The 14,801-nt window shown below is 46.0% G+C and overlaps 1 protein-coding gene across 1 annotated transcript in view; it reads right to left on the bottom strand.

The window, feature by feature from the left end:
* LOC123760990 (neurobeachin-like) overlaps positions 1-14,801 on the bottom strand; it is a 217,667-nt gene that overhangs the window by 77,170 nt on the left and 125,696 nt on the right. The gene's annotated exons all lie outside the window — the stretch shown is intronic.

The raw sequence follows: 14,801 nt of genomic DNA, 5'->3' as shown, positions 1-14,801 counted from the left end.
ACTTATAACCAAAACATGTAATTGTCTATAGCAAACCTTTCTGAAGTTACATTTGCAACCAATGTAACTGGGACACACACACAGACACACTCATCTGTACTGAGCTGCTAAACACCACAAATGATATGGTGGAAGTGCTGATAATCTTAAATGTTGTTAGTGTCCTTGTATATAAGTCACCGGAGGCAAATCCTCAGCAGTTTAAAGACCAACTAATGAAAATAGAACCGGTGCTGCATAGTCTAGTAATTAGCCTCACACGAGATATTTGTTTCCAGTCTTAATTAACATTTTTAAATGGCTTTCAAATATTTTCCTGCTTTCCATATGCCGCTGATGTTATACAGTGTGTGTGTGTGTGTGTGTGTGTGTGTGTGTGTGTGTGTGTGTGTGTGTGTGTGTGTGTGTGTGTGTGTGTGTGTGTGTGTGTGTGTACTCGCCTATTTGTGCTTGCGGGGGTTGAGCTTTGGCTCTTTGGTCCCGCCTCTCAAAAGTCAATCAACCGGTGTACATATTCCTGAGCCTATTGGGCTCTGTCATATCTACATTTAAAACTGTGTATGAAGTCAGCCTCCACCACATCACTGCCTAATGCATGCCACCTGTTAACTACTCTGGCACTGAAAAAGTTCCTTCTAACGTCCCTGTGGCTCATGTGGGTACTCACCTTCCACCTGTGGCCCCTTGTTCGCGTCCCACCAGTGTTGAATAGTTTATCCTTGTTTACCCAGTCTATTCACCTGAGGATTTTGTAGGTTGTGATCATGTCTCCGTGTGTGTGTGTGTGTGTGTGTGTGTGTGTGTGTGTGTTTGTGTGTGTGTGTGTGTGTGTGTGTGTGTGTGTGTGTGTGTGTGTGTGTGTGTGTGTGTGTGTGTGTGTGTGTGTGTGTGTGTTACAGCTGGAATTACACCCACTTCAAAGTGTTTCCGATTCCTGTAGCTGCCGTCATCTTATTCTGTAGATTCCCTCTGGACTATCATCTCCCTTTCGCGTCCTCGTTATCTTACACGTGTTGGGGTTGAACTCTAACAACCATTTGTCAGCCCCCCCCCCCTCTAGTTTGTCCACGTTGTTCTGGAGTTACAGTCACTCATCATTGGGTTTTACGTTCTGTATTAGTTATGTATCATCTACAAACTTTGGTATATACAACGTCTCTCCGTTGGGTATGTCATTCACGTAGGCGAGGTGATCCCAGGACCGAGCCCTGGGGGATCCACTGGTCCCACTAGGACCGAGCCCTGGGGGATCCACTGGTCCCACTAGGACCGAGCCCTGGGGGACCCACTGGGACCGAACCCTGGGGGACCCACTGGAACCGAACCCTGGGGGACCCACTGGGACCGAACCCTGGGGGACCCACTGGGACCGAACCCTGGGGGACCCACTGGGACCGAACCCTGGGGGACCCACTGGAACCGAACCCTGGGGGACCCACTGGAACCGAACCCTGGGGGACCCACTGGGACCGAACCCTGGGGGACCCACTGGAACCGAACCCTGGGGGACCCACTGGTCCCAGGACCGAGCCCTGGGGGATCCACTGGTCCCACTAGGACCGAGCCCTGGGGGACCCACTGGGACCGAACCCTGGGGGACCCACTGGAACCGAACCCTGGGGGACCCACTGGGACCGAACCCTGGGGGACCCACTGGGACCGAACCCTGGGGGACCCACTGGGACCGAACCCTGGGGGACCCACTGGGACCGAACCCTGGGGGACCCACTGGAACCGAACCCTGGGGGACCCACTGGAACCGAACCCTGGGGGACCCACTGGGACCGAACCCTGGGGGACCCACTGGAACCGAACCCTGGGGGACCCACTGGTCCCGGCCCTCAAGCTCCATTTACCTCTGACATTCGAGAATATAAAAAAAAACATTAACATGTTCAAGATTGTAAACAAGAAAATAAAACACAAATGAATGCAAAACCAAGAATATAAAAAAAAAAACAATGCAGCAAACCACTCCACAAACTCAAGCTAAAAGTGCACGACACTCAAAATAGTTACACACTCAAAATAGTTACACACTCAAAATAGTTACACACTCAAAATAGTTACACACTCAAAATAGTTACACACTCAAAATAGTTACACACTCAAAATAGTTACACACTCAAAATAGTTACACACTCAAAATAGTTACACACTCAAAATAGTTACACACTCAAAATAGTTACAAACACACTCAAAATAGTTACACACTCAAAATAGTTACACACTCAAAATAGTTACAAACACACTCAAAATAGTTACTAACACACTCAAAATAGTTACACACTCAAAATAGTTACAAACACACTCAAAATAGTTACTAACACACTCAAAATAGTTACAAACACACTCAAAATAGTTACAAACACACTCAAAATAGTTACAAACACACTCAAAATAGTTACTAACACACTCAAAATAGTTACAAACACACTCAAAATAGTTACTAACACACTCAAAATAGTTACTAACACACTCAAAATAGTTACTAACACACTCAAAATAGTTACAAACACACTCAAAATAGTTACTAACACACTCAAAATAGTTACAAACACACTCAAAATAGTTACAAACACACTCAAAATAGTTACAAACACACTCAAAATAGTTACTAACACACTCAAAATAGTTACAAACACACTCAAAATAGTTACTAACACACTCAAAATAGTTACTAACACACTCAAAATAGTTACTAACACACTCAAAATAGTTACAAACACACTCAAAATAGTTACAAACACACTCAAAATAGTTACTAACACTCAAAATAGTTACTAACACACTCAAAATAGTTACAAACACACTCAAAATAGTTACAAACACACTCAAAATAGTTACAAACACACTCAAAATAGTTACTAACACACTCAAAATAGTTACAAACACACTCAAAATAGTTACTAACACACTCAAAATAGTTACTAACACACTCAAAATAGTTACTAACACACTCAAAATAGTTACAAACACACTCAAAATAGTTACAAACACACTCAAAATAGTTACTAACACACTCAAAATAGTTACTAACACACTCAAAATAGTTACTAACACACTCAAAATAGTTACTAACACACTCAAAATAGTTACTAACACTCAAAATAGTTACTAACACTCAAAATAGTTACTAACACACTCAAAATAGTCACACTCAAAATAGTCACAAACACACTCAAAATAGTTACTAACACTCAAAATAGTTACTAACACTCAAAATAGTTACTAACACACTCAAAATAGTCACACTCAAAATAGTCACAAACACACTCAAAATAGTTACTAACACTCAAAATAGTTACTAACACACTCAAAATAGTTACTAACACACTCAAAATAGTTACTAACACACTCAAAATAGTTACAAACACACTCAAAATAGTTACAAACACACTCAAAATAGTCACAAACACTCAAAATAGTCCCAAACACACTCAAAATAGTCCCAAACACACTCAAAATAGTCCCAAACACACACAAAATAGTCACACACACACTCAAAATAGTCACAAACACACTCAAAATAGTAACAAACACTCAAAATAGTCACACTCAAAATAGTCCCAAACACACTCAAAATAATAACAAACACTCAAAATAGTCCCAAACACACTCAAAATAGTCCCAAACACACTCAAAATAGTCCCAAACACACTCAAAATAGTCACAAACACTCAAAATAGTCACAAACACTCAAAATAGTCACAAACACACTCAAAATAATCACAAACACTCAAAATAGTCACAAACACTCAAAATAGTCACAAACACTCAAAATAGTCACACACTCAAAATAGTCACAAACACTCAAAATAGTCACACACTCAAAATAGTCACAAACACTCAAAATAGTCACAAACACTCAAAATAGTCACACACTCAAAATAGTCACAAACACTCAAAATAGTCACAAACACACTCAAAATAGTCACAAACACTCAAAATAGTCACACATTCAAAATAGTCACACACTCAAAATAGTCACACTCAAAATAGTCACAAACACTCAAAATAGTCACAAACACTCAAAATAGTCACACACTCAAAATAGTCACAAACACTCAAAATAGTCACAAACACTCAAAATAGTCACAAACACTCAAAATAGTCACAAACACTCAAAATAGTCACACACTCAAAATAGTCACACACTCAAAATAGTCACAAACACTCAAAATAGTCACAAACACACTCAAAATAGTCACAAACACTCAAAATAGTCACACATTCAAAATAGTCACACACTCAAAATAGTCCCAAACACAGGAGAAAAGCACCAACAAATACAGAAGCTCCATGTTAGACAATACGTTCACAGGCTCAGGAAAATGATGTCATAAACCCCGAGCTACTCAAATCCTGGAAATCTGGGAAATACGAAACATATATATATATATAAAACACGCTTGCATGCAGGCTTCACAATGTTTACAAAACAGAGCTGCGTGAAATTTACTCCGGCCTCCCTTGTTTATAGACAGGAATATAAAATGCGTATCGTGTGAAGTAGGATCTTCCTCCTGCCTGTCTCCCCCACTTCCATCTCTCTCTCTCTCTCCTTCGGCCTCTTTCGTTTCCCCTTCTCTCCCTTTCCCCTCTCTTTCGGTCCCCTCCCTCTCTTCCTTCCTTCCTTTACTTTCAATTCACTGATAGACAAAAGAGAGACTGACTAGCTGTACTGAGATGTACTGTATTGAAGCTGGACTGGACTGGACTGGACTGGACTGGACTGGACTGGACTGACTGGACTGACTGGACTGGCTCTCAGGCAGCCTGCAGTAGGCAAGCAGTGTATACAAGGCCGAGAGCCAAGCAGCTCCCAGGAGACGCTCAGACCTTAAGCGGTTCTTCGTATTCAACCCTGCGTTCTGACACCACCCATGTCCCCCCCTCCCTTCCTCCCCCCCACCATGTTGCCAACCACCCATGTCCCCCCACCATGCTGCCCACCTCCCATGTCCCCCCACCCAACCCTCCCCAGGCCATGCTGCCCACCACCCATGTCACCCCACCCCTCCCTCCCCCCCACCATGCTGCCCACCACCCTTGTCCCCCCACCCTGCTGCCCACCACCCATGTCACCCCACCCCTCCCTCCCCCCCACCATGCTGCCCACCACCCATGTACCCCAACCCCTCCCTCCCCCCCACCATGCTGCCCACCACCCATGTCACCCCACCCCTCCCTCCCCCCCACCATGCTGCCCACCACCCATGTCACCCCACCCCTCCCTCCCCCCCACCATGCTGCCCACCACCCATGTCACCCCACCCCTCCCTCCCCCCCCATGTTGCCCACCACCCACGTTTCCAATAACTACCCCCCCCCACCATGCTGCCCACCACCCACGTTTCCAATAACTACCCCCCCCCCCACCATGCTGCCCACCACCCACGTTTCCAATAACTACCCCCCCCCACCATGCTGCCCACCACCCACGTCCCCCCCCCACCATGCTGCCCACCACCCACGTCCCCCCCCCACCATGCTGCCCACCACCCACGTCCCCCCCCACCATGCTGCCCACCACCCACGTTTCCAATAACTACCCCCCCCCCATGCTACCCACACCCACGTTTCCAATAACTACCCCCCCCCCCACCATGCTGCCCACCACCCACGTCCCCCCCCCACCATGCTGCCCACCACCCACGTCCCCCCCCCCACCATGCTGCCCACCACCCACGTTTCCAATAACTACCCCCCCCCCATGCTGCCCACACCCACGTTTCCAATAACTACCCCCCCCCACCATGCTGCCCACCACCCACGTCCCCCCCCACCATGCTGCCCACCACCCACGTTTCCAATAACTACCCCCCCCCCACCATGCTGCCCACCACCCACGTTTCCAATAACTACCCCCCCCCCCATGCTGCCCACACCCACGTTTCCAATAACTACCCCCCCCCATGCTGCCCACACCCACGTTTCCAATAACTACCCCCCCCCACCATGCTGCCCACCACCCACGTTTCCAATAACTACCCCCCCCCCCACCATGCTGCCCACCACCCACGTTTCCAATAACTACCCCCCCCCCCACCATGCTGCCCACCACCCACGTCCCCCCCCCCACCATGCTGCCCACCACCCACGTCCCCCCCCCCACCATGCTGCCCACCACCCACGTCCCCCCCACCATGCTGCCCACCACCCACGTCCCCCCCCCCCACCATGCTGCCCACCACCCACGTCCCCCCCCCACCATGCTGCCCACCACCCACGTCCCCCCCACCATGCTGCCCACCACCCACGTTTCCAATAACTACCCCCCACTCAACATTTAAATACAAATACAAAAATTCAATGACAAATAAGCTATTAACTTCTATCCATGTAACTGGGTATGGATGGTGTGCCCAAGTGTGCTGGCAGGGGTTGACGTTCCGGCTCTTTGGTCCCTCCTTTCAACTGTCCAACAACTAGTGTGCAGGTGTCTCAGCCTATTGGGCTGTCTGGTTGATACCTGGTTGATGGGGTTCTGGGAGTTCTTCTCCTCCCCAAGCCCGGCCCGAGGCCAGGCTCGACTTGTGAGAGTTTGGTCCACCAGGCTGTTGCTTGGAGCGTCACTCATCCTGTGAGTGGACACACCGCCATAGTGACAGTATTGGGCAGCGCCACTCATCTTGTGAGTGGACACACCGCCATAGTGACAGTATTGGGCAGCGCCACTCATCCTGTGAGTGGACACACCGCCATAGTGACAGTATTGGGCAGCGCCACTCATCCTGTGAGTGGACACACCGCCATAGTGACAGTATTGGGCAGCGCCACTCATCCTGTGAGTGGACACACCGCCATAGTGACAGTATTGGGCAGCGTCACTCATCCTGTGAGTGGACACACCGCCATAGTGACAGTATTGGGCAGCGCCACTCATCCTGTGAGTGGACACACCGCCATAGTGACAGTATTGGGCAGCGCCACTCATCCTGTGAGTGGACACACCGCCATAGTGACAGTATTGGGCAGCGTCACTCATCCTGTGAGTGGACACACCGCCATAGTGACAGTATTGGGCAGCGCCACTCATCCTGTGAGTGGACACACCGCCATAGTGACAGTATTGGGCAGCGCCACTCATCCTGTGAGTGGACACACCGCCATAGTGACAGTATTGGGCAGCGCCACTCATCTTGTGAGTGGACACACCGCCATAGCAGCATGTACAACACTCCCCAATAGGAAGAAAACCCGCTGGGTTGTTCATCCTGTCACTTGCACCCAGACACAGCTGGGACTTGCTTAACTGTCACAAAGCAAACAGTTTACCGAACAAGGAGAGTAACATTTACTTACGTTACCCTAAACTTACGTTATCTTGCGAGTTAGCACACATACCTGACTTTGAAGGATTAAGTTAGTATAAATACCTGACTTTGAAGGACTTAGGTGAGTGACAACGTGACCAATACGTCACATTGTTCATGAAATCGAACAATTCGTAAAAAAATGCGACGTATTAATAAACATTCAAGCACCGTAACATCGACGTTATCTATGCATCGCCGTCAATAGGTTTGGTGGGTTGCTTGGGTTCGTACGCTTCTGGGGTAGACCAAACGGTTGTATTTTGTACGCAGTGGTAAATACCATGAACGGACTAAGTAGGAATATATATATATATATATATATATATATATATATATATATATATATATATATATATATATATATATATATATATATATATATACCTCTGGCTGGAAGAAGGGGGACCCATAGCCTCGGAGGAAACCACACATAACGCATTGGAGGGAATGTAGGTCCCCTCCAATACAGTTTCTGTGTGCTTTTCTCCCTTCCCTTTTTTTTTTTTCCTTTATTGTGTATTTAAAGGTTACAAAACATACAAGACAAATGCCTAAAGGTTATGGATCTCTTGAAGCTCCTCCGCTTCTGGACAGGAACCGAGGACATATATATATATATATATATATATATATATATATATATATATATATATATATATATATATATATATCGAAACGGATTTCGAAATTGAATAAAAATTTTGGTTGTCAAGTTTGGAAGTTGACAAGCACTGAGGAGGTCTTCGTTTGAGGGGGGGGGGGGAAGGGGGGAGACGCTGTCCACTGACTCGGCAACATTTCCTGCCGTATAAGCAATTCGGATAACCGGAGTATTATCCTACACCATCACCGGATTTTTCGATATTTGTCCGGAGGCGAAGGATGAGTTGCAATATTATTGTGATGACTGAATCTGTGGTTATGTGCGCGCGTGTGCGTGTACACATGCGTGTGTACATATGCGCGTGTGCGTGTACACATGCGTGTGTACATATGCGCATGTGCGTGCGCGCACATGAGTGTTTCTGTACGTTTATTGCTAAATATAAATAGATATAAGTTTTGTTTCAACTTTAAGGTATTGTATTGTCGCCTTTGAAGGTACTGTATTATCTATCACCTGTGAAGGTAATACAATACCCTCAATGGTGATAATACAATCCATTGAAAGATGATACAATCCCTTGAATGGTGATAATACAATACCTTCAATGATGTTAATACAATTCTTTCACCTCACCGGTTATACCTTTTGAAGGTATTGTATCACCACTTATGAAGTGATCGTATGTTTACCAGACCACACACTAGAAAGTGAAGGGACGACGACGTTTCGGTCCGTCCTGAACCATTCTCACATTCGACTTGAGAATGGTCCAGGACGGACTGAAACGTGTTACGATATATCGTATCGTGTTATTTCATCGCATAAAGGCACGATTATTTAAGTCATACGTTCATTATTACAGGAAGAACGAGGTTAACAACCATGGAGATCGTTAACGGTCAGCACGGTATGGCTCGTCCGGTGGCGGGAATTTCTGTTAGCCAATCAGAACCACCGGGCGAGGTAACGTGTGCTGGCCGGAGCATGTGGAGAGACAGACATCTACTCCCCTCCATTGAGTCAACAGGCTGTCGTCGCGTTTGGATGTGTGACCAACGGACCCAACTGTTAGTGTGCTCCACCCTCATGCAGTTAGAGGACCTCGAGGCATGGTCGACGTTCTTGAAAGTTATGGAAGATAACAGCTGTGAGATTTAGAGGTCGGCGTGGAGGTAACGCGCTGATTTTCCTGATAGCGGTACAAATTGCAGGAAAGTAGATGATTTATAAGTGGGAAGATCAATCGGACAAGAGACGACCGTAGCATGGTCGTAGTATCTCTCTCTCTCTATATATATATATATATATATATATTTAACTGTACTTGTGTACAATGCACATATATATATATATACAATATTTTACATGTATATATATATATATAAGGTGATTAGAGATATATCACAATATATCCATGATGAAGTTTTATACCATCTTATTTTCTTGTCCTTTGTCAGACCTGGGCACAAAGTGTGTCGCACCTGACAACAGGTCCGGCTGAGGCTGACACCTGTTCAGATTCATGTACCCCGTTGTAGTACAACGAAGCATTAGGATAAACATTCAGAATAAACCTAAATTAAATGTGTTGGGTTGTCAACAGTTCGATCCCAACACACGTCGTCGTCCCTTCACCTTCTAGTGTGTGGTCTGGTCAACATATTTCAGCCCCGTTACTGTGACTCCTCGTCTGCAAGGGATTGCATCACCACCCTTGAAGGCATTGTTTGGTTATCTTGAGATGATTTCGGGACTTTAGTGTCCCCGCGGCCCGGTCCTTGACCAGGCCTCCACCCCCAGGAAGCAGCCCGTGACAGCTGACTAACACCCAGGTACCTATTTTACTGCTAGGTAACAGGGACATAGGGTGAAAGAAACTCTGCCCATTGTTTCTCGCCGGCACCCGGGATCGAACCCAGGACCACAAGTCCAATGTGCTGTCCGCTCGGCTCCCTCCCTTATAATGCTGCTGGATGCACTGAAAATTCTTCCCGTCGGGTTGTTTACCTGTGGTTCACCTGTTGTATATTGCGAGATTATGTCTGGAACCGGATTTTCCTGACGATTGCATGATCAGTGTGGCTTTTTGTGTTGGCATCCCGCATGCTCGCCAATCAGAGGCAGGCTGATCCAGTAACTTTAGCAGAAATAAATGTGTGCCTCGGGAGCATCGATCAGGCAACCAACGGATCTGTCTGTAGGATCCAGTCGTTAGCTCTTGGACCCCGCCTTTCTGACCGTCGGTTTTCTATAGTGTTTTCACTCCCGACCTATCTCATATATCGCGCACGCGCGCACTTCTCCAGGAGGCAGCCCAAAACAGCTAGCTACTAGGTGGACAGAGGCATCGGGTGAAAGAAACATCCCATTTATTTTTGTTTCGGCCGGAAATCGAGCCCTGGTCCGAAGACTGACTCCCGAACGCTGTCCACTCAGCCGCGAGGACCCTTAAAAGTGGCTCGATCGCTATGAAGGCGGTTAACCCTTACTCGGCGCCAATCACCATCCGCGATTTCCTCCAGTGATCCAATCACTATCTGCGATTTCCTCTAGTGTTCCAATCACCATCTGCGATTTTTCCCGTTGATCCAATCACTATCTGCGATTTCCTCTAATGGTCCAATCACCATCTGCGATTTCCTTCAGTGTTCCAATCACCATCTGCGATTTTCCCCAGTAATCCAATCACTAACTGCGATTTCCTCTAATGGTCCAATCACCATCTGCGATTTTCCCCAGTGATCCAATCACTATCCGCGATTTTTTCCCCAATTGACTTAAATAATTACTTTTAGTGATGAGCTCCACGAAGCTGCTCTGCTAAACAGGGGTGCACTGTACAAGGGTTAAGGATCCCTGTACAGTGTCTGCCTCGCGCATCTAACGCAGACAGACCCGGTAGCCAGATTCACGAAGCAGTTACGCAAGCACTTACGAACCCGTGCTTCTTTTCTCAATCTTTGGCGATTTTGTTTTAAAAATTTAAACAGTTAATGAGCTCTGAAGCACCAGGAGGCTGTTTATAACAATAACAACAGTTGATTGGCAAGTTTTCATGCTTGTAAACTGTTTAATAATGTAACCAAAGCCGTCAAAGATTAAGGAGAGATGTACACGTTCGTAAGTGCTTGCGTAACGGCTTCGTGAATCTGGCCCCAGGTAGCCAGGCTTTAAACTGCACCAGTTCGTCGCATTTTTAACGGATTGGTTGACTCCGTAACAAATGAGACGTACGAGACGAGAAGTGGTATAACCAGGGGCCCACAGTGGGCCAGGCCACGTCAGCTGGTAAGCCACGGGGACCTGCAGACAATCCGTGGATCAAATCCTCTTCCGGAGCGCTCAAGAGAGGATCAGGAACCTAACCTGGCCGGGATCATAGAGGATCTGACTAATTGTAAGCGATTGGTGGGGTAGGAGGGGGAGGGGGGGAGGTGTTTACCTAACAGTGACTACGGGGGAGTGAGCTCTAGCTCTTGATACCCCGCCTATTAGGCTTGCTCTCCACATCGCGTTATAACTTAACTATTCTGACCAACAAATTGGCAAGGGTCTTTATGAAGGTTCGAACCCACGCACGGGACCTTCCCAGATGCATCTTATATAGTGATATATCATGTTATATATCGTGATATATCAGGTTATTGTGATTTCTGTGTATTAACTATTATTACGTTGAAATTCTTGGTCGAATCTGGCTTTAGGTTATGGATGAGGTGGATGGAGTTCCGTTGATAATCCACAAGGGCCAGGAGCTCCTGGCCCTTGTGGATTTGTTTCATGGATTGGGGTTGCTTCCACAACTACTACTTTCAGTGCAGTCCACTCGACGCCCCGTACAGCAACCCGTCCTCGACTCAAGTCCATTACATCCAGCGGTCAACCCCACAGACGCATTCATAAATTTTAACATGCTGTTCATTCAAAACGGGAATTTTCTCAAGTATAAATTAATATTATAATATATTAGCATATTGTGCATATATAGGCATAGGTTAGGTTAGGTGTTTAGGTTCTGTTGGCGATTATTTGTATTTGAAGTACGTGGGTGAAGCATTTATAGCGTTGTGATTCGAACAAAATTCGTCAGTGAAGCACTTGTTCCGGATATGTTCGAACGTGGTAGGGGGGGGGGAGGTGACGGCCGGTGTTCACAATCCACCCCCCCCCCCACCCCACCCTTGGAAGAGGTTGGTTTCCAGGCAGTGAATGAAGAGGAAGGAGTAGAGAAGAGGAAGGAGTAGAGAAGAGGGAGAAATGCGCAGAGAAAGTCGAGAAAACTGTAAGAAGAGAATGAGCAGAGCAGCAAGAGAGAGGGCGGAGGGAAGGAGTAAGGGAGAGAAAGGAGTGGAGTAAGGGAGGAAAGGAGGGGGAAGGAAGGGAAGGAGAGGGAAAGGGAGGGAAGGAAGGGAAGGAGAGGAAATGGGAGGGAAGGAAGGGAAGGAGAGGAAATTGGAGGAAGGGGAACAAACAACAAAGCAACAACCGTAACAAAGGTGTATCAAGCCTACAGCTTGTATATTAGTAAGTTAGTTTTAACTTATAAGTCAATGCTGACTTTCAGTTTGAGGTCAATTATGATATAAGCTAAAAATTCGAGTAGTGTGACATCAAAATATTGCATACAATTTTCATGCCGAAACTTGCCCAAACAAAACATGAATTTATATCAATTTACATTTCCTATGCGTTACCAGCAACGAACAAATTAAAAATACACTTGAAACATATAATAACGAGTTCTACACAATGGGCAAAATGTCCTAGCCACCCCCTAAGGCACTACGGGCTCACCATAGCCCGTGCTGCTTGGAACTTTGTTCCAGGTAGCAAATATTTAACAACAACAGCCACCCTAGATCACACTTCAATGGGATTTAATGGTTTTCAAGCAACCTCTTAGTGACAAGCTCCTTAATAATATCAAATATCCCACCAGGGGATGGGACGGGGGAAGGAATGGTCCCCAACTACTTGGACAGTCGGGGATTGAACGCCGACCTGCATGAATCCTTATCCTGACCCCTTCCAAGTGCTATAGAGCCGTAATGGCTTGGCGTTTTCCCCCTGATAATTCCGTCCACCAGGGAAATGTCCCCTTCTGTCCCTAGTTGTCATTACCTCACCAACAGTCACTCATTCTCAAGTTGGATTTTCTTACATTTATATTAATTCTAGGAAAATCTGAGTAACGGGTGGAAGGTAATGTGAGAAATATTAGAAGTAAAACCTGAGGAACCTTGTAAGAGTTTAACGAAAATATAACAGAGGAGACATTGGGTAAATGATATCTTGCTAGATTACTAAAAAAGCTTTAGACATTCCCCTACAAAAAATTGAATCTTTATACATCACTTGAATGGTCGATTCCCAACAGACTAAATAATATCATTCGTTTGAGATATATTTCTACAGGTTTAGTGGCCAACTCGTTGCCCCACGTAATAAGTAGCATTTGTAACGAAATCGGTCATTTTTGGATGACATTGGATATAACATAACACACGAGCCTGTCCTCCTCAGTTTTGCCAACGTCAAGAAACCGTCGTACTAAAGTGCCCTTATTTTATGCCCTAACCTACCAGAGGACCCAAAACAGAAAACGGGACAGTATGTCAATTTCGCGACCCACTGCCATTTTCTAATACGACGATTTTTGAACTTGCGAATAGTATACGTCAAAATGCGACGTGCTATTGGGAGGACGGGGTGAACCCAGAAGCCTTAGGGAAAATTTGACTGGAATAGCTCTGCTCGGAAGTTTTGGGTCAAAATCTGGATAAAACGACTATAGTGAGTTAAAAACAATTATGGTATGTTTCTTAGAATTTAATGCGAGGCCGTATATCAAAGTCAAAGATGCTGTGTTTACTATATTTAACCTGCAATGTGAAAGGTGATTCTTGTACTGTGTTTTGTGGACTTGTACAGAGTGGATTTGTGCGCCCCCTTGAAGGACTTGAACGTGGAGGAGGGTAGAAATATCCTAAGCTACTCTATCCAGTGCAATTTATATAAACAATAATTCGTATCAGCTTTGACAGGTATTAATATTACTACATTATCAACATATCCTAACACTTGGCCTTAGTACTGCCCATAAGACAACCAGCTCTACTGGCTCTAAGTCTTTCAATACAGCTGACCAGTTGAAAACTAGCAACGATGCTATCAACATTAAAGGTCCAAGACTTCAACACACTCCCCTGGGGGGGGCTCTCTCCCCCTGGGGGGCGCTTTCTCCCCCTGTGGGAGGGGCTCTTTCTCCCTGGGGGGGGGGCTCTTTCTCCCTGGGGAGGGCTCTCTCCCCCGGGGGGGGGACTCCGGAGAGAACTTGACAAGCACCTTTAAAAGTTACCTGATCAACCGAGCTGTGCCTTAGTCGAGACTGCGAGCGGAGGCGACGAACAGTCTGGTTGACCAGACCACCAACTAGGGACATTGATCCCCAGAACCACCTGCAAGTAACCTTGAAGGTCATAGTGTATAAAGACAGTAAAGACACACGGCACGTTAAGGGCTCCGTTTACCTGGGCTCTAGGAGGCTCGAACCCTGAGCCCGAAGCGTGTGGGGGGCCCAAGCTCTATAGACCGAGCTATGAGAAGTCTTAATAAGGAAAGTTTATAAGGAATGAACATGACCTTAAGTGACTTCTTAGTGAAATTTTTTTAAGAACATTACTACGTTTCTCGGCTTCTATGCGGCCTGGTAAGCAATATATAGGTATTTAATAATTATAAATTATAGATAATGAGAGTAAAATGAATAACGACCCAAGAAAGGAGAAAGGAGGATAAGGAAGATAAGAATGTATAAAGATGAGAAGACAAAGACGACCGCCAGGATGAACACGACCCGTCACGACGAGAGC

This window comes from Procambarus clarkii, chromosome 41 (assembly GCF_040958095.1).
Source record: "Procambarus clarkii isolate CNS0578487 chromosome 41, FALCON_Pclarkii_2.0, whole genome shotgun sequence".
Taxonomy (NCBI): Eukaryota; Metazoa; Arthropoda; class Malacostraca; order Decapoda; family Cambaridae; genus Procambarus; species Procambarus clarkii.
This window is presented reverse-complemented; position numbering and strand designations above follow the sequence as displayed.